The sequence below is a fragment of the Panthera leo genome, chromosome B4 (assembly GCF_018350215.1).
Source record: "Panthera leo isolate Ple1 chromosome B4, P.leo_Ple1_pat1.1, whole genome shotgun sequence".
NCBI classification, from domain to species: domain Eukaryota; kingdom Metazoa; phylum Chordata; class Mammalia; order Carnivora; family Felidae; genus Panthera; species Panthera leo.
In genome coordinates, this window is record NC_056685.1 from 21,552,500 (window position 1) to 21,570,565 (window position 18,066).

At 42.8% G+C, this 18,066-nt stretch overlaps 1 long non-coding RNA gene across 1 annotated transcript in view; it reads left to right on the forward strand.

The window, feature by feature from the left end:
- The first annotated feature begins 6,156 nt into the window (after nt 1-6,156).
- LOC122223973 overlaps nt 6,157-18,066 on the forward strand; it is a 36,443-nt gene continuing 24,533 nt past the window's right edge. Inside the window, exons 1-3 of the long non-coding RNA XR_006204591.1 lie at nt 6,157-6,467; nt 6,815-6,910; nt 8,542-8,630. This is a non-coding gene — a long non-coding RNA (uncharacterized LOC122223973). The remainder of the gene's footprint in view (nt 6,468-6,814; nt 6,911-8,541; nt 8,631-18,066) is intronic.

Here is an 18,066-nt window from a genome sequence, read left to right on the forward strand (position 1 = left end):
AGTCTGGCTGTTCTGTGGAGAAAAAAAAAAAAAAACTGTAGGGAGGCAAGAGTGGAAGAAAAAGAGCAGCGAAGAGATTGCTTTTATATAGTCCAGGGGATAAACTGGGGGTGATAGAGACTGATAGAATTCTAGAAATGGATTGAAACTACAGTCACCAAGATCTACTTATAGATTGGATATGAGCTGCAATGACAGAAAAAAATACACTGAGAACGATTTGTAAGGCTTGGCCCAAACAACGAAATGAGCCAAGTTGGTATTTACTAAGATGGGGAGGAGAAGGAGGAGGATTCGTGGCTTGTTTGGCGGGGAGGGCTAATGTTCTGTTTGGAAAGCTTAAGTTAATTTCCAAAGGGAAATATAGGTTAGATAGGTATGTCTGGGGTTCAGAGTTTGACTAGATGTATAAATCGATGAGCCATGAACATTTAGATGGTATTTAGAGCCAGCAGGCTGAGATCATCGCGGGAGTGATAGGTAGAGGGGTATCTGGGTGGATCAGTCAGCTAAACGTGAGACTCTTAATTTCAGCTCAGGTCATGATCTCACCATTTGTGAGACGGAGCCCTGTGTTGGGCTCTGTGCTGACAGCATGAAGCCTGCTTGGGATTTTCTCTCTCCCTCTCTCTCTGCCCCTCCCCTGCCCATGCTCTCTTTCTCTCAAAATAAATAAATAAACATTAAAAAAAAAAAAAGGGGGTGGGACACCTGGGTGGCTCAGTCATATGGGCATCCAACTTCGGCTCAGGTCATGATCTCACGGCTCATGGGTTCGAGTCCCGCATCAGGCTCTGTGCTGATGGCTCAGAGCCTGAACCCTGCTTCAGATTATGTGTCTCCTCTCTCTTCCCCTCCCCTGCTCTCTCTTTCTCTCTCTCTCTCCCTCTCTCAAGAATAAATAAACATTAAAAAAAAGTGGTAGGTAGAGAAGAGGTTCAAGAAGAAAGCCCTAGGACATTGTAGCATTTGTAAGTTGGCAAGAAGAGGATCCCTCAAAGAGGCTGAGACTAAGGCGCCAAGGATGAAGAAGGAGAGCAAGGGTGTGTTGTCCAGAAACCGAGAGAAGAAATATTTCAAGGAGGAAATGAGGTTATATGTGTCAAATCCTGCTGATAATGAAGAGAAAGAATAAAAACTGATGACTGGATTTGATCATTTAGAGGTCATGGGTGACTTTGATGAAAGCAGAGAAGTGGTATAGTACCTAGACAGAAATGTGGGGACCACAGAGACATTTTAAGATGGAAGCATGTGTAAATGCTGATGGAGAAGATTCTGTAGAGAAAGAAAAGTTGACAACGCTGGAGAAAGGAGATATTTGCAGAACTGAAATTGTTGAGTAGGAAAGAGGGGGTGAGATCTAATGCACAAGGACCAAGTTCATTGTTTCAAAAGCAAAGACAAGGAATATGGCTACAGCTACAAAAAGTTAGTAGATTTGTGGACAGGGATCGTATTTTGTCTCATTGAAATAAGAAGCACTCAGCTGATCTTGCAGAGGGTAAGGGGTTTGGGAGGTTTGAGAAGACAGAAGGTGTGGAATATTTGTTTAGGACAGCACGCTTGCTAAAAGCACACAACTGGCAGGCAGTGTTGAGGGTCAGCCTGTCGCTTGTGGTCGTGATTTTGCAGAAAGAGCAGTCGGCATGACTGTGTCTTCCTTAGTTGCACAGGTGCAGGTGAGGAGTGGAGAGAGAGAGAGTCAGATGTGGTCAAGGATGGAGTTTTTCAGGTAGTCATGAGTGAAGGAGTAATGAATATGGCGTTGGGGGTGTTTGGCAAGGGGCGCTTACCATGTCGATCACGGAATTTGAGCCGAGTGTGAAGAAAAGTGAGGCTGTGAGAGGGGGAACGAACAATGGAAATGATGTACCAATATCGTCAAACACTGCTGGAGTTGGGGTGTGGGAGAGCGAGCCGGTGGGAGGTAGGTGGGGTGTCTGAAAGTGGGGTTTTAGATGAGATGCCCTTGTTGGTAGTGATTGGGACTAGGGGCCAAGCACGGAGAGGGTTGTGGCCGAGGTGAGCTGGAACCAGATCCTTGCTGGTGACGAGTCAAAGCTTGGTAGGCTGACGAGTTAAATGTAACTTCCATATGGAGTATCCCCAAGAATCCCCAAGAATCCCCAAGAATGCTCTTGTTGACGGCTCTAAAACCTTGAGTAAATGGAAGGCAGTGACTGTGAGTTCTGTGACAACAATAATGAAAGGTTGCCAGGTACCTTCTAATGCTAATTTTATGAGCTTGGCTATTTCATTCAATCAGTATAGGTCTCAGTATACTTGTGCAAAAATAGGAAAGTCGGTCTATGTCATCTCCAAATTCCCCCTGTTCTAGGATTCAACAACAGATTTTAAAAATGTATGTAACCATCTTGGAAGACTCTTCTGTTAACTGGAGAACAGCTGACCTGTATTTCCAGCTTTCCGACCATATAAGGAAATCTATTTACTTCAGGTTGTAATGTATGATCTTGCTAATTTGCAAGGACATTTTCTTATAGCTAGCAAGTTAAACAAGGGTCTTGTTAGGTTGAAAGAGGTAGAAGGTCAGGGAGGGAGGGAGAGACAAAATTCAATTCTACAAGTGTTTATTAAGTACCAACCCGGCGAATTTGGAATTAACGTTGTTGGAGGTTTTACCATTAGAGAGAAAATTGCATGACTGTTAGTTTATGAAATGAGTCAACAGGGAGTCTTCGGCCCCAGAAATCTAATTGAGTGAACATCCCCACGTATTATCAGAGAGGATTCCCTCACTCCTCTGTCCTCCCTTGACCTTGCCATCATCCTGCTGTTAAAGCACTTTCTCATCGCAAAGTCGTAATTTGGTTTCTTCTCTATCACCCTGTCTGGAATTGGAAGTCCGGGAGGGAAGGATTGTTTGTTATCTTAAAAGCTTAGAATCGCAGTGCCTGATACACTGACCACTTGATAAATGGCTCATCAATTCAGGATTGAATGATAGATTGAGTGTATGAATGGAAGCAGGAGCCATGCATTTATTTGCTTCAGTGTCTGTTAAAAAATGACCATCTGACAGGTTGTTGTTCACCGTACAGCTTAGGAGTTTGTTGTAGATATTTAAAGTATACATCGGGGGGCACCTGGGTGGCTCAGTCGGTTGAGTGTCCAACTCTGGATTGTGGCTCAGGTCATGGTCTCACAGTTTGTGAGTTCAAGCCCCACGTCAGGCTCTGTGCTGACAGCATGGAGCCTGCTTGGGATTCTCTCTCTCTCTCTCTCTGCCCCTCCCCTGCTCCCATTCTCTCTCTCTCTCTCTCTCTCTCTCTCAATAAATAAATAAACATTTACAAAAAAGTATACATTGGAACGAGAATGTGAGGAATCACATGACGAGGCTGAGAGGGTGGTTGGCTTTTGCTAAATGGCATCCCTTTTTCACTCTGGGATTTTGATGAATCTCACTCTGGGATTTGATGAACCTGGCAATATCTTCCTTGCTCGTTCACACGCCTTCTGATTTCAACTTGCGTTACCCCATCAAAGCATTTCTAATAATCTAGGTCTTTTAGAAACTCTGGAGCCCAGAATCCTCAAAAGACCTAAAGGAAGAGTTTTGAGAACCTAGGCTCTCTCTTGGCCTTTTCTTTCTCTGTAGGGGGCTCTGGCCATGGTCTCCTGCAATGGACTTTGGTGAGTCAGGGCACAAGGGGAATGGGGGGAGACTCACTGTTTCCTTATTTCTAACGGATAAAGTGTTATTTTTTTTTTATTGTATCGTATTTCTTTTTTTTTTTTAAATGTTTACTTTTGAGAGAGAGAGGGGGAGATTGAGAGTGCATGAGTGGGGGAAATGGAGAGAGAGAGTGGGACAGAGGATCCAAATCGGGCTGCATGCTGACAGCAGTGACCCCGATTTGGGGCTCCGGCGCAGGAACCCTGAGATCACACCCTGAGCTGAATGCAGTTGGACGGTCAACCGACGGAGCCACCCAGGGGCCCCAATTTTGTTGCATTTCTAACTGGACGCTGAGCCATTTGCCCTAGCCCGGGAAATGGTCAGTGAAACTCCGACGCTGAGCTGGCGCTTGGTTTTTCAAGAAGCCTCTCTGCTGACAAGCCAGGCCTGTCCTCCATGCCCTGGATGGGTGAGGTGGCCTCTGTTACATGGAGTGGGAATTCACCCCGGGATGAAATCGTTCATGGTCTCGCCTTTGCGTGTAGTCAGCTAAGAGACTCTGGCAAGTGGCTTCCCTCTGGGGACCTCGTTCTCTCTTCTCACCTGTAAGATCAAGGGTTGACTCAAGAGGACCGGGATGGTCTTTTGCAGTTCTCACTTCTGGAATGCTGTGGACTTTTTCTTTTCCCCCCACACCGGTCGTGGTTGTTGGCTCTTGAGGGAGCTCTGCCTAGACACTCCCTTCTCGAGATAACGTTTCACTTGTAAATCTTCTCCAGGCTCCACTTCAGTCCTACCGTTTGTATCTCTCACGTCATTGTTTTCTCGGTCACATCTACTCTGGGTTGGTTTGCAAACCTTCTGGCAAAATTGAACTCCACTCGGCATACGCTTATTGAGGTATTAATCCGAGCCACGCACCGGGGACCCAGAACAGGAAAAGCTCTGTCCCCCCCCCCCCCGGGCTCTCACAGCTTGGCAGAAATAATGCCAGTTAGCTTCTGTGCTGTGGGTTCCATTTTAAAGATCTTAGGTGCTCACGAACATTACCTGTCTCCCCCGCCCTGCAACTTTTATTCATGAATTGCCAAAAGGCTATCAAGAAGTTACCGGAAGTATCAGTGAATGCAAATGGCGGTGAACGTTTTTCTCTGCTTTTTTGGAGCAAAGACAATATGCACCTTCCACCTGGTGTTAATTTAGCTGGACTATTCCTCTCCGCAGGACTGTCACCTTACTATGACTCTAGTTTTTAACAAAGCGAAAACATTCAGGAAAGAGGACAGTGTTTACAATTCTGAGGACTTGGGGTCGAAAGGAAAGCAGTGGCTGCGAGCTGTGTGGAGCCCTGGGGCCCACCCGGCCGTGAGGGAGGGAGGTCACCCCCGCGAGCGAGAGGCGCAGTAGTTCCCCCTAAGAGTGATGTTACTGAGTTGCTTTGCTGACATACTGTTTGCCCATTAAGGGTGTTTAAAAAGCAAACTCTTAGCTCCCAATTTTGCTCCAAGAGAATAAACTCTTTAGGACCAAGGGAATCTGTCCATTCCCACCCTCGGCAAGAGCTGGGCCAGACTCGGGGCCCGGAAATGGCAACTTCCTAAGTTTCCACGGTGAGGGTCGTTTTGTGACGTCACAGTCACAGAGTCTCCAATTGTCACATACTTCCTGTAAGCACGATTATACTTCCAAGGAAAAAGTCCAGTGAGTTTTGAACGGTCCTCACCTCTGCTCCTCTCCATTTTCTTTAATATTAGGGAATGGAGAACATTACATTTTATACTCTTTATAGCTGAAATTTGGTTACTCCTTGTTGATTTTTCGTAGGTTTATTGTCTGATTATTAATTATTGTTGACATTTCTCATTAATGAATGGCTATCCAGAAAAAAATTATATCAGTTTCGTATAGGATTTGTAAAACACTAAAAAACATGCTTGTTCTTAAAGACTATTTAATTAGAAAAAACAATGCATTATGGGGTGCCTGGGTGGCTCAGTTGGTTAAGCCTCTGACTCTTGATTTCGGCTCAGGTCGTGATCTTAGGGATTTGTGGGTTCAAGCCCCGAATCTGGCTCTGTGCTGACAGTATGGAGCCTGCTTAGGATTCTCTCTCTCTCTCTCTCTCTCTGTTCCTTTCCTGCTTGTGCTCTCTCTCTCTCAAAGCAAATAAATAAACTTTAAAAAAATTAAAAAAGAAGAGAAGAATGCATTTTAGGAAACACATCTTTTTAGTGTAATTTATCCCTTCTTTTACTACCATTTCTAACCTCTTATTTCCTCTCCTGAGTTGTTAGCTCTTTGAAGTAGAACATCATTTGGTTCACTTTTGTGTTCTTTCTAATTCTAAATGCCTATCACAAAGGAAGAATATGATGAATCTTGGTGAAATGTCGTGGATTTTATTATTTATTTACTTCTTTTAAAGAGAGAGAGAGAGGGCACAAGTGAGTGAGGGGCAGAGAGAGAGAGGGAGGGAGAGGGAGAGGGAGAGAGAAAAACAGAGAGAGAGAAGTGGGGCTCACCCAGGGCTCGTGTTTTTACCCAAAGCTGGGCTGGTGCTCACCCGATGTGGGACTTGAACTCACCACTGTGAGATCATAACTTGAGCCGAAGTCAGATGCTCATCGACTGAGCCACCCGGGCTCCCTAATGTCGTGGATTTTAGAAAAACGCCGATATGAGCAATGAAACACATCACTGACCCATTTGTTACCTGACAAGAGAGGACAAGTGACTTGCCCACGGTCATGCAGCTAACAAGCAGGAGGGCCTGGATTCAAACTTAAGCAATTTGGTTCCAGAGTTCCCCATATACAGTCAGGTATATGAAATAGTGTATATCCCTTCCGCCCTCCTGCTGCAGCTGATACTGTCTTCCTTTCCTTCAAGAGCCCTGGGTTTTACACGGGTGTCCATACCTCCTGCATGCAGCTCATTTACTAGGGGGCAGTTGATTTCACTTCCGGTTACTGAGATGGGGCATGTAGCTTGGGCCTAAAGTGACAATTGGGGTCCCCTTCTGTGGCCTGACTTACTGCATCAGGGATGGGCAGTAAGCCTGCAGACCATGTCTGCTGAGGCATTTCTGGGAGGGAAGTGTCCTCTGTCTTCTGGAAGAATTTTGGATGACCATTTTCTTTCTCTTTCCTTCGATATGAATGGGAGCAGGCAGCTGTGGATGGCCAAAGCAGGGCCACTGGAAGTAAAGCTGGCATTGACAAGGGCAGACAGGTGCAGAAGGAAACCTGGTTTTGGATGACATTGGTGAGTAACTGAGTCAAACCACCCTTGAAGCCAACCCTACCTCTAAGCAGTCAGTCATGTTAGCCATTCAGTCTCTTACTGTTTCAGCTACTTTGAGTGTTTTGTTTGCTTGTTTTTGGTTTTTTTTTGACAGAGAGAGAGATAAAGAGAGAGAGAGAGCAAGCACGGGGGGGTGGCAGAGAGAGAGGGAGAGAGAAAGAATCCCAAGCTGAGAGCATGGAGCCAGATGTGGGGCTCGAACCCACGAACTGTGAGATCATGACCTGAGCCGAAGTCAAGGGTCTGATGTTCCACTGACTGAGCCACCCAGGCATCCAAACACAATTTTTTTTTTTTAATCACTCAGTGGAAACTATTCATGGCCATAATTTGGGAAGGTAAGATTTCGTGCCTTTCTCGAGAAGCTAACTGGTTAGAACCTTGACCAAGTAGAGTTGTTAAACTTGGAAAGAAGTAATTAGATCTCAGTATTTAAGAGCTGTGTGATAACTAGTTAGTGTTATATTTACAACTCTATATTCGAATAAAACCTAAATGTCAGGTGCCTGAGTACGAATATAAAAATATCAGAACCTGCTGTTACTGCAGCTGAACCTAAATTATCTCCCTTAGGGAAAATCAATACTTCTCTTTTAAGCCAAGCTCAGATTCCCACATGTACTTCCCAATGACAAGTAATAAATGGCCAAGGAAAATATTTTTTAAAAATACCTCTACAGAGGTTAAAAATTATGAAAAAATGCTACTTGCCTCTTATGAGAATTAGGAAAATCCTCCCTCAACTCCTCTCATACAGAGGATTTTACTTCTCCCCTAAAGTAGAGTCCACTAAATAACTTCTGGAATGGAAGTTTTGATTGTTGGTGAATATAAGGACGAGTAATTCAAGGAAAAAGACAAATAATCTAAAGATAAAACCAGTATCTTGAAAGAACGTTTCTTTAAGATTTCAGTGGTTCTAAATTTTAAAGTATTTTTTAATGTTTATTTATTTGTGTGTGTGTGTGTGTGTGTGAGAGAGAGAGAGAGAGAGAGAGAGAGAGAGGCAGACCATGAGTGGGGTAAGGGCAGAGAGAGAGGGAGACACAGAATCCGAAGCAGGCTCCAGACTCTGAGCTGTCAGCAAGGAGCCTGACGTGAGGCTTGACCTCACGAACCGTGAGATCATGACCTGAGCTGAAGTCAGACACTTAACTGACTGAGCCACCCAGGCACCTCTCAGTGGTTCTAAATTTTAAACTAGAAGGGAAGGGCTTCTGTTGGTACTAAGCTAGCCTAGAGAACTATCTTTAAGAATAAATACCGGTTCTTCTTGGTTAAGAAATTTATAAGGGCCTCCTATTCTAAGGTCCCTGTTCTGTTTTCCCTTCTTTGGCAGAATCTACAGGCTTAATACTTTCTTTTCCAGCTTGGTAGACCACCTCCTCTTTCTTGACCTCCTGGCACTGTATCTTGAACAAACAGAATTATAAGATGTTTATTAAAGTTGGGGAAAAAGTAACCGTTTTCTGCTCTTTTTTGTGTATCAGAAAGAGCAGGGGGTCCCAAGGTATCTGATTATAATGGATGCAGTATTTGGAGCCCTGTATTTTAATAACTAATTATTAAGGAAAAATGGTTTGATTTTCAAGGTCCCTGGACTGGAGAGAGCTCAAGCCCTGGCTGCAAATCGTTTGCCTTGAAGAGACATAAATGAGAACCACAACTGCCAGAAAATAAGGTAATCTCTAGAAATGCCTTGATAAATTAAAATGAAAGATAGACCAAGACGTCAGCCCTTCATACCCATTGAATGCTGTGCTCTCAGTCAGCTGATAAGATTTTAATTTATTTTATTATTACATTTTTTGTGACAAAATGTAGCATAACTCATTCATTTTGTCCGCTAATCCTCTCTCTCCTTCATAAAAATGGCATACATGATGATGACCTATGTTAAAGTTATTGCCCACTGTGTGCAGTGTTACAGAGATCATCTGCAAGTAGTATGAAAATTGGTAGAAAATTAAACTATAAAGCATATAACTGCAGAAAGAGATATAAATCTTTAAATATTTGGGTTTCTTTCCCCTGCACATCTGTTATTTTAGCCACTTGAGCCACCTAGTGGTAATATCTGTGAAATATGATTTCTTACACTGAAAAGGAATATAAAAGCTTTTAACTTGTTGGGATGAGCACTGGGTGTTATATGTAAGTAATGAATCACCAGATTCTACTCCTTTAACCAATACTACACTGTATGTTAACTAACTTGAATTTTAAAAAATTAATTAAAAAAAGAAATAAAAGTGGTCGTATGGACTGAAAAAAAAACCTTTTAGCTGTTTCCAACTTAACAGGACTGAAGTAAGGAAAATGAATTGTAACCATTGTATACATTCAGATTTCCAAATTAGTGTTTATTAATAAATAAATTACAATTAATTAACAAAGTAAGCAAAGCATTATGTTTTTATAATTTGTTTTATAATATTCAATCTTCTACCAATTTAACATTAATATTTATTAATGAATTCATTTATTATTAATTTATAAATAAAAAATAAAGTATAAAACCATAACTCTTTGCTTATCTTGTTTCCTCTCGTAAAGTCCACATAGCCAAGAAAATAAAAATTATAGGAAATAGTAATTGATGGAAGGGAAATTTTCAATATGTATAACAAAGAAATAGCTATCAAATATTTAGTGAACTAAAAATGACTAATACATTTTAGAACTTGTTGTATTCACATGGAACCTTTAATAAATGGTCCTGGGTAGAGCCATATTTTCCAAATCTGTCTTCCGACGCATCATCAGTCTCATTTCTTCTTACATTCTTCTTACATTCTTACATTCTTACATTCAAACAAAAATTAATTACCAATCTGCTTAGCGGTCCATTAGAAATATTCCACACCCAGATTACACGGTGACTAATTTGAGATTTCTTTCACTGGGAATTGTGGCTCAAACTAAGTTTCCATGTTGGCTCTGTTCTGGTGTAATAACCTCCAGCAGAGCCAAATCACAAAATACTTACTAACTTCACGTGTTAGAATCCACATTCGTCTTTGCCTTGTTAACTTTTAAGGAGCTTTTTATTTGTTGTTCCAAGAATGTCAGGTTCTTTGGTTTCCTGCTGTCTTAAATTGCCATATGTCTCTAAAGACATTTGTATGTGTTTATGTGTTTTTAAAAATCAGAATTAGCACAAAGGAGTGATAAATTTGTTTTCTTCGAATTCACCAAGCTTCCTGCTTGGTAGGATTGCAAAGCCATAGTGTGAAACCAGCAGGGCAAATGTTCTCTCTTTTGGCTGATCCAGTGTTACGTAAACTCTGACCACCCCCCATCTCATCTGGTTTGCATTAGGTGAGCAGAAGACAGGTTGATTTCACGAGGGGTCCTGGAAGCAAAGGTGTCTATGGAAGGGTAGAGGAGTGAAGAGTGTCAGCCTGAGAGCCGATAAGATCTTTAAGGGATGATTGAGCAGAATGAACATGAAATAGGCTCTAAAAGAGGAGAAGCTTCCCTGATGTATAAGGCATCCAGGCAGATCTGGTGGGGGGAACGAGGTAACAAAGGGAGGATTGTGCTCTAAGCGAGGGGGTGAAGGCCTATTCTTTTGCCTTCCCTTCAGGGGATACCATCTTTCTGGGCAGAATGTGTGCTTGGGGAGTAGACATGTTGCCTAGGCTGGGCCAGCCAGAGAATTTCCTCAGGCATTTTGAACTTGGGACCAGTGAGAATGAGTCTGACTTGTTCTCTGGGGTGAGACTCGGGAGTTGTGTGGTACTGCTTGCTGCTCTGTGGAGAAAATCAGCCTCAGAGAGGAGAGATAGAAGCCAAGATGCAGACATACAGGACAGGGAGAGAGTCTGAACCAAGCTTCTTGGAATGCACTTCTCCTTTTGCATCAATTAATTTGATCCCCACTCTTTCTTAGCTCCTTAGACCAATTCAGATTGGAAGATGTAGTGTTCGTGAAATAACACAAGTCCCAAAATGAACTTTAGAACAGTAAATAAAGCCATCCAGAGAATATGGAGGAATAAGACTTTCCTTTGTTCTGCATTTTTCATGTAGAAGGGTGGACATTAGCTAAAGCTATGGTCTGCTGGTGTTCAGTCTGGTCTTGATTCCCCGCCCTGTTCTCATTCTTCATAGGCTCCTTGAATGAACTTCTTTTCCCTCATGATTTTAGCTCTCACCCATGTGCTTGCTAATGGCTCCTGAATTTTTTTATATTAAATATAATTTATTGTCAAGTTGGTTTCCATATAACATCCAGTGCTCATCCCAACAGGCGCCCTCCTCAATGAATGGCTCCTGAATTTGTAACTCTATTCTTGAATTCGTTCTTGAACTCAAGAGCTGTCTATATAATTGTGTATTGGACGTTTCCTTTTAGTTCTATGGAAACCTCCAAGTCAGTGCATCTAACAATAGTGGTATCACTATCTACCTGGGTGCTTAAGCTGGAAATAGTGGTATCACTATCTACCTGGGTGCTTAAGCTGGAAACATAGGAATGAATCATTTTTGACCCCTACATCTTATCGGTCAGTATGATTTTTCCACAAATCTCATTATTATTCCTCAAATGCATCTCTTTCTCTCCACCTTCACCATTAGGTCCTTAGTCAAGAGCCTTAGTATTGCTTGCGTGGCTTATTTTAATAGCCTCTTCCCTTTTGTCCCAGCCTTGAGTTATTCACCACTTGATATCATTCTTCTTTCTGGAGTTAACTTTCTCAACTGAAGATCTCGTAGCGTCATTTAAAAAAATCTTTCATGACATCCCTCCCCCCCCACCGCTTCCCCCCACCCCATGCCAGCCAAAGATCTGTAAGTTCTTCCATATGGTTTTTCCTCTTCCTCCAACATGATCTTTAGCCAGTCCCTTCCTGCGATTGTACTTCCCAGCCATGTGCGTTTCTCCCTGAATGGGCTGTGCCCTTGCTTGTCTCAGTGAGTAGACTGCTCCTTCTGTAGAGACTGATTGCACAGCTTACTCCGCATGGCTTCCCAGTTCAGCCCAGCCACTCCCCTCTTCAGAAAGGCTTTCTTAACCTTTCTACTCTGTGGATAGTTCTGCTACAACACTTATCACAGCCTCTTGCTATCATCTGCTTACTCCCCTGTCTTCCCAAATGTGCTGTGAAACTCCTTGAAGCTAAAACAAGCACCTGGATATCTAATGAGTAAACAAATAGAGTCTTTTATCCAACCGATGAATTCAAAGGTGAACACAGCCATGAACCATTTACCAATTACTCTGCTCGGAGTTTACACTCTGGGCGGCATCACTTCTGCAGCAATAAATAAGAAAAATGAAGGTGGCAGTGGTATGTTAGTATTGTTAAAAGCCTGCAAAGGAGGAGCCTCCTGCCATTATCTGCCCACTTCTAGCAGAACAGATTGGTGGGTGAGAATATGAAATATGGTAACTTGAACTGGCATAAGCGAGGGTGGGAGAAAGGCAGTCATTTCATTCTGATAGAGGAAAACCTACATAGAGACTCTGCTCCACTGTTAACTTTAAAAAAAATTTTTTTTTAATGTTTATTTGTTTTTGGGAGAGACAGAGACAGAGGGTAAGTGGGGGAGGGGTAGAGAGAGAGAGAGAGAAGAATCTGAAGCAGGCTCCGGGCTCCATGCTGTCAGCACAGAGCCTGATACAGGGCTCAAACCCATGAACCATGAGATCATGACCTGGGCCACCCAGGTGCCCCTCCACTGTTAGTTTTTTAAACGGCTCTAATGAACATTGGCAGGTATCTGAATGAACAACCTTGAGAGCTTTTGATTGCCCAACAAGAGACTGGAAAAGGCCTTTCTAGGAGCAAGAGAGAAGAGGAGCTATGTGGGATCCTATGAAGGCTCAAACAGAAGCGTAGATACCAGTGTCCAACTCAAAGGAGTTGGCCAGGTAGTTGTTTTCAGTCTGTTTCCTGTTGTTGGCTCTGTTGAGGATTTTTCTGTCTTGGTAACATTTCGCAAAAGAGCATTTGCCTTTCTTTGTAGGTCAACTAAAGTGGTTGTGGGATTTTTGCTCCTTTTCTCCTGGGACCCCAAGCCAGCTGCACTACCTGTCGGAGATCCCATGGTCTTTACCCTCCACAAAGGGGAGCTAGAGACACGTTTGAGGGACATAAAACAAGGGATCTATCCTACCATCAAACATAAAATTCCGGGAACATTTGTTTAATACCAACTCAGAAGTTGCTTCAGAATCTCCATAAGAAAGGGGCTTGGGGGCACAATTTGTTAGTAAAGGGGAGTGGAAAGGGGTTGAAGGAGACATGGAGATTATGGATTGGTAGGGTCAAGCTAAATCCCTCCAGAGCCCCCTGTTTGTGTTACTATGGTAATGGTTCTCTCACTAAATCGTGCTGGACATTGTGGGAAATTAGAACAACAAACAAAGCAAACCACTTGATTAAAATGAACCCTGCCCTGAAGGAAATTGGAGTCCAGCCGGGAGAGACAGAAAAACTAACAGGTTTAAGAGACTATTAAATCAGGGGTGCCTGGCTGGCTCAATCCGGAGAGCATGCGACTCTGATCTCCGAGTTGTGAGTTCAAGCTCCATGTTGGGTATGGAGCCTACTTAAAAAAAAAAAAAAAAAAAAAAAAAGCTAAGAAAAAAAATTAAAAATAAAAAGACACTATTAATCAACCCAAAACAGTTTTCTGGAGACCAGTCTGTGCAACTGATTGACCAGGAGTTCTGGTTTTGCCGACACCGTTAATCCTTCCTGGTCCCAGGTGCCATTTGATATCACTTGGTGGTCATTGTGTCTGCTCTGTGGTTAAACATCAGTAGGGATGATTCTGGGTTGTGGGCATGGCTGGGCTTTCAGGGCAGCAGTGGGGATTCCAGAAATCTCTGGGTCACGGAATGCCCCTTTCTTCAGCCCAGTGTGGGGAAACTGGGCTGAGAGATTACTGGGGATATGGACACCCTCCCGTCACATCCCTATTTCCTGAAACAGGGTTTTACAGTCTCTCCAACCAGTCTTACCTCCTCATCTCATGTGTTTTCCTCTCAGAAAATGAGAGCTTTGCTTGTTTTGCTCTGTTTGAGACCTGAGATTGGGCACAGATGAAGACACTTGCCAATTTTCAATTGCATTATATCTGAATTTACATTATCCTGGGGCATGATTATCAAGGGAATTTTCTATAATAATGTTCTCTTTGAGTTGAAAGAAATCAGAGTACTGCCCTGAGGAGAAAGAATTAATATATAATTATTGTATAAGGTGGATGTATGAGGATAATAATACCCAAGGATCATTGATTCTTTACTATATGCCAGGCGTCGTTTTCAATTATTTATTTGCGTTATCTCATTTATTCCTCACAGTGGCCCAGGGAAGACTGCCCTATTATTATCTCCACTTTAGGATGTGGAGATTTGGGTATAGAAAGGTAAAGTAATTTGCCCAAGAGCACGTAGCTTCTCAGTGGCAAAGTTGGAGGCGGAAACTCAGCCAGTCTTACTCTGGATGCCATGTTTTTAACCACAATGTTATTTTGAAGTGAAGAAGTATAGGTTGTCTTTTGTTTGGTGATGGGGAGGGGGTTGCTGTAAAACTAGCTCAGATTCACAGCTTAACCCAACTTCAAAGCTGGACGGTAATAACTAAAATCTGAGTAGCTAGCTTTGTTATAAATGAGAAGAGTGCCATTGGGGTAGGAAAACCCTGCAGACACTTGGAAGTTTGATTTCTCATTTCCAAAAAAATTCCAATTTGATTTTTAAATATTTATTTTATTTTTGAGACAGAGAGAGACAGAGCATGAGCGGGGGAGGGGCAGAGAGTGAGACACACACACACACACACACACACACACACACAGAATCCGAACCAGGCTCCAGGCTCCGAGCCATCAGCACAGAGCCCAATGCGGGGCTCGAACTCGTCAACTGCAAGATCATGATCTGAGGACTGAGCCACCCAGGTGTCCCCCGATTTGATTTTTCAACCTAGCCTCTTCTGTCTTCACAGAAGCATTTTGCAACTTTACTTGTTTTTTCTTTCCTTAAAAATTTCAGTTTTTCTCTCTTCATTTTTTCTTCTTTCCAAAATTTGGGTATGCCCATGACTACTGCATCATGGGGGAAAACCAGAGTGAACTACCTTTGGCTGCACCTCCTTCCTCAAGGTTTTTATTTTATTTAAAAAAATTTTTTTTATTTTTTATTTCCGAGAGAGAGAGAGAGAGGGAGAGAGAGCATGTGAGTGGGGGAGAAGAGTAGAAGAAGGGAGAGAGAGAATCCCAAGCAGGCTCCATGCTCAGCATGGAGCAGACTAGGGGCTTGACCCCATAACCTTGGGATCATGACCTGAGCCCAAATCAAGAGTTGATGGCTCAACCGACTGAGCCACCCAGGCCCCCATCCAATAGCTTTTTAGAAAGACTTATTTCTTCCTTCAAATTCCACTGCCTCAAGATTTGTCTCCCCAAGCTCCAGGTAATCTCTTTTCGAAGTTCAAAGGCATCTGTCATTTTCATTGCTTCTGGCTCTTTTAGCTTCTGTGTTACCGCGAGATCCAGCTCTTCTGCTTCTCTTTTTCTTTTTTTCGCCTCTCATCTTCCTCCTACCCACTCACTGTGGGCTTGTCCAGGATGTATTTCTGAGAACATTGCTACTCTTTTGATGCATCCTTCCCTTTGAAAAGGTCATCCATTTTCAAAGTTTCCCCTTTCCCTTTCACACAGGTTACTCTGTATCTATCTTTGTCTTAGTAATTTCCTCTTGCCCAAATGTACTTACTTCCAAGCGCTTCCGGGAAATTTCCACCTAAGGATTCTACCGCCACCATTTGGCTCAAAGTGAACAAGATTTGGTTCATAATCAATATTTCCCACGTGAGTTCTCCTGAGAACAGTAAATAGAACACACTTATGCAGCATGAACAGTAAGTCTGGAACCATTCCAGTTATCCTCTTTATTTCACAAGATGAAGGAGCTCAGCCTAGGGATGCAAAGCATTGTGCCCCCAGTTGACATGGCGCAGCTACCAAGTGGAGAAGCCAAGGTTCACCCTAGGCAGTTCTGAGAATCTTTACTCCCAGCCAGCCCTTGATATTTCTATGCCATGTTTTCTGATTTCCCACAGTCAAAATTGTATTCATCAATGTTCCTTTTCTTCCAGTCGAATTTACAGCTCTTTACTTTTCTTTCAAGATGTTCTTGTGGTCTGTATAAGTCAGGCTCTGCAAAGGCACAAATGGCCCATTCAAAACCAAACAGACAAAACCCAGTGGTATGGTTAAGGAAGCCAGCAAGGGCTGGGGGACCTCCCTGGGGCTCACACATTGGTAAACAATGCTATGGGAGTCCAGAGAAAGCTGGGTCTACGGAAGTAGGACCACCTACCAGTAAGGTATGGGGAGGTGGCAGGGAGGGGAGTGGAGAGAACAAATACCCCAACTCTCTCTCCTCATGGCTTCTACTTGTGCTTCATTACCTCACACCTGGATCATTGTTGCTCCCTCCTCAGTGATCTAACTTCGTTTCTCTCCACTTTATCGTGCTGCCCTATCACTAGACCCGTCTCTCTAAGGTGCCACATTCACTGTGTGATTTTTCTTCTCACAACCTTCAAAGGCTTGTCATTGCTTGCCAGTCTATTATGGACAGTGCTCCAAATCCTGAGTCTAATCCTTCTTTCAAATGTTGTGTTCTGTTACTCTCCTAGCACTTGGCTCCAATTGGCTTCCTCATTGCTGCCCCCCTTTCTATAAACATACCCCTCTTATACCTGCATCCCGTGCTGTGGCTCATATCCTTCCTTAGGCCTGAAATGCCTTCTTCGGTCTTCTATCCAAATGCTATATATCCTTCAAGACTCATCTCTCTGTAAACATTTCTCAGACCGCTCCTATATACATGGGTCCTTCTATCTTTCCAAGTTTCCGCTGAATTGTGGAAAACACCTTCCCAGTTAAGTCTTTTCTAGATGTTTTGTAAACATGTGCCTTGTCTCTCCTAACTGATGGGTAAAGATCCCCAAATCAAGAATATGGCCAATGGTTCATCAGTGTGACTCTTATTTTCTACGCTATAATAGTTTGAAGGGGTACAGTTAAAACAGTGTGGGGATGGTTAACATGCCAACAAAAAGTAATTTATGCTCTAAGCCCCTTGCTGTACAATCAGGGTGACCCCGGCTTTTAAGTCCCTCCCTCTCCTGGCAGGGTCCCCAGTGATCCCCTTTGCTGCTAGAAGCACTTGAGATTAAGTGCCCGGGGGTATCTCTGCTGTGTCCACTCTTTGCTTTTGGAGGCTGCAGGCCTACAGACCAATAAAATCGATCCGTGCTCTGTATGCATCCTTCAGCTTTCCTTCTGGAGACCGTTCATTTCACACGGTTGTCATTCTTCTTTATCCTTTTGGTATAAACCATCCTGTTTGCCAGCAGTTGCCTGTTGGGATAGGATTATTTGGTTCATACACCGAGAGAACTCCAATATACTGACCCCTAGCTAGTATTTCTGACCAAAATTGGTCCATATCAACTTTTCCATCATGTAGGTCAATGCCTGGAAGATGATCTTCACTTCTGTTCTTTGCTCAGGAAATCTCAGTGCTGGAGTTTTCTGTGAGCTCTTCTCAGACAAGAGCCCTCCTTGGAACACTGTGACATGCTAGGACATGAGTTCCCTTAATGACCATTAACAATTTATTCTCAAAGGACCCTAACATCCATCTGTCATCTACTATGATATCTACAATATTGATTTTTTTCTCTTTGCTTTTCCAATCTCATACTGTAAGGCTCTAGGATTTCCTTTACCACTTCTAGGAAAGCTTAAAACTTGACCTTTTAATAGTTAAGTAGAAACAGCATAAGTTAGTGAATATAAATGGACTTCTTCCATTGGTCATTTGGATGGATTCTCTGACCTTATCTCTAGAAGGTTTTCTTATCTTAAATTTTTTTTCTATCCTCTTTCAATGAATGAATCCCCAAGATGATAGGTTCTTTGATAGCTTAATCAGAACTAGAGTAATTTAAAAAAACAATCCTAAGAAAAGCCAAAGTATTTCAGAGGGAGGAAGAATTTGTGTAGTGAAATATTTTCACAAGGGATATATTGGGTTCTTCCGAGTGACATATGTACAGTTAAAAAAAAAAAAATTCGGGGCG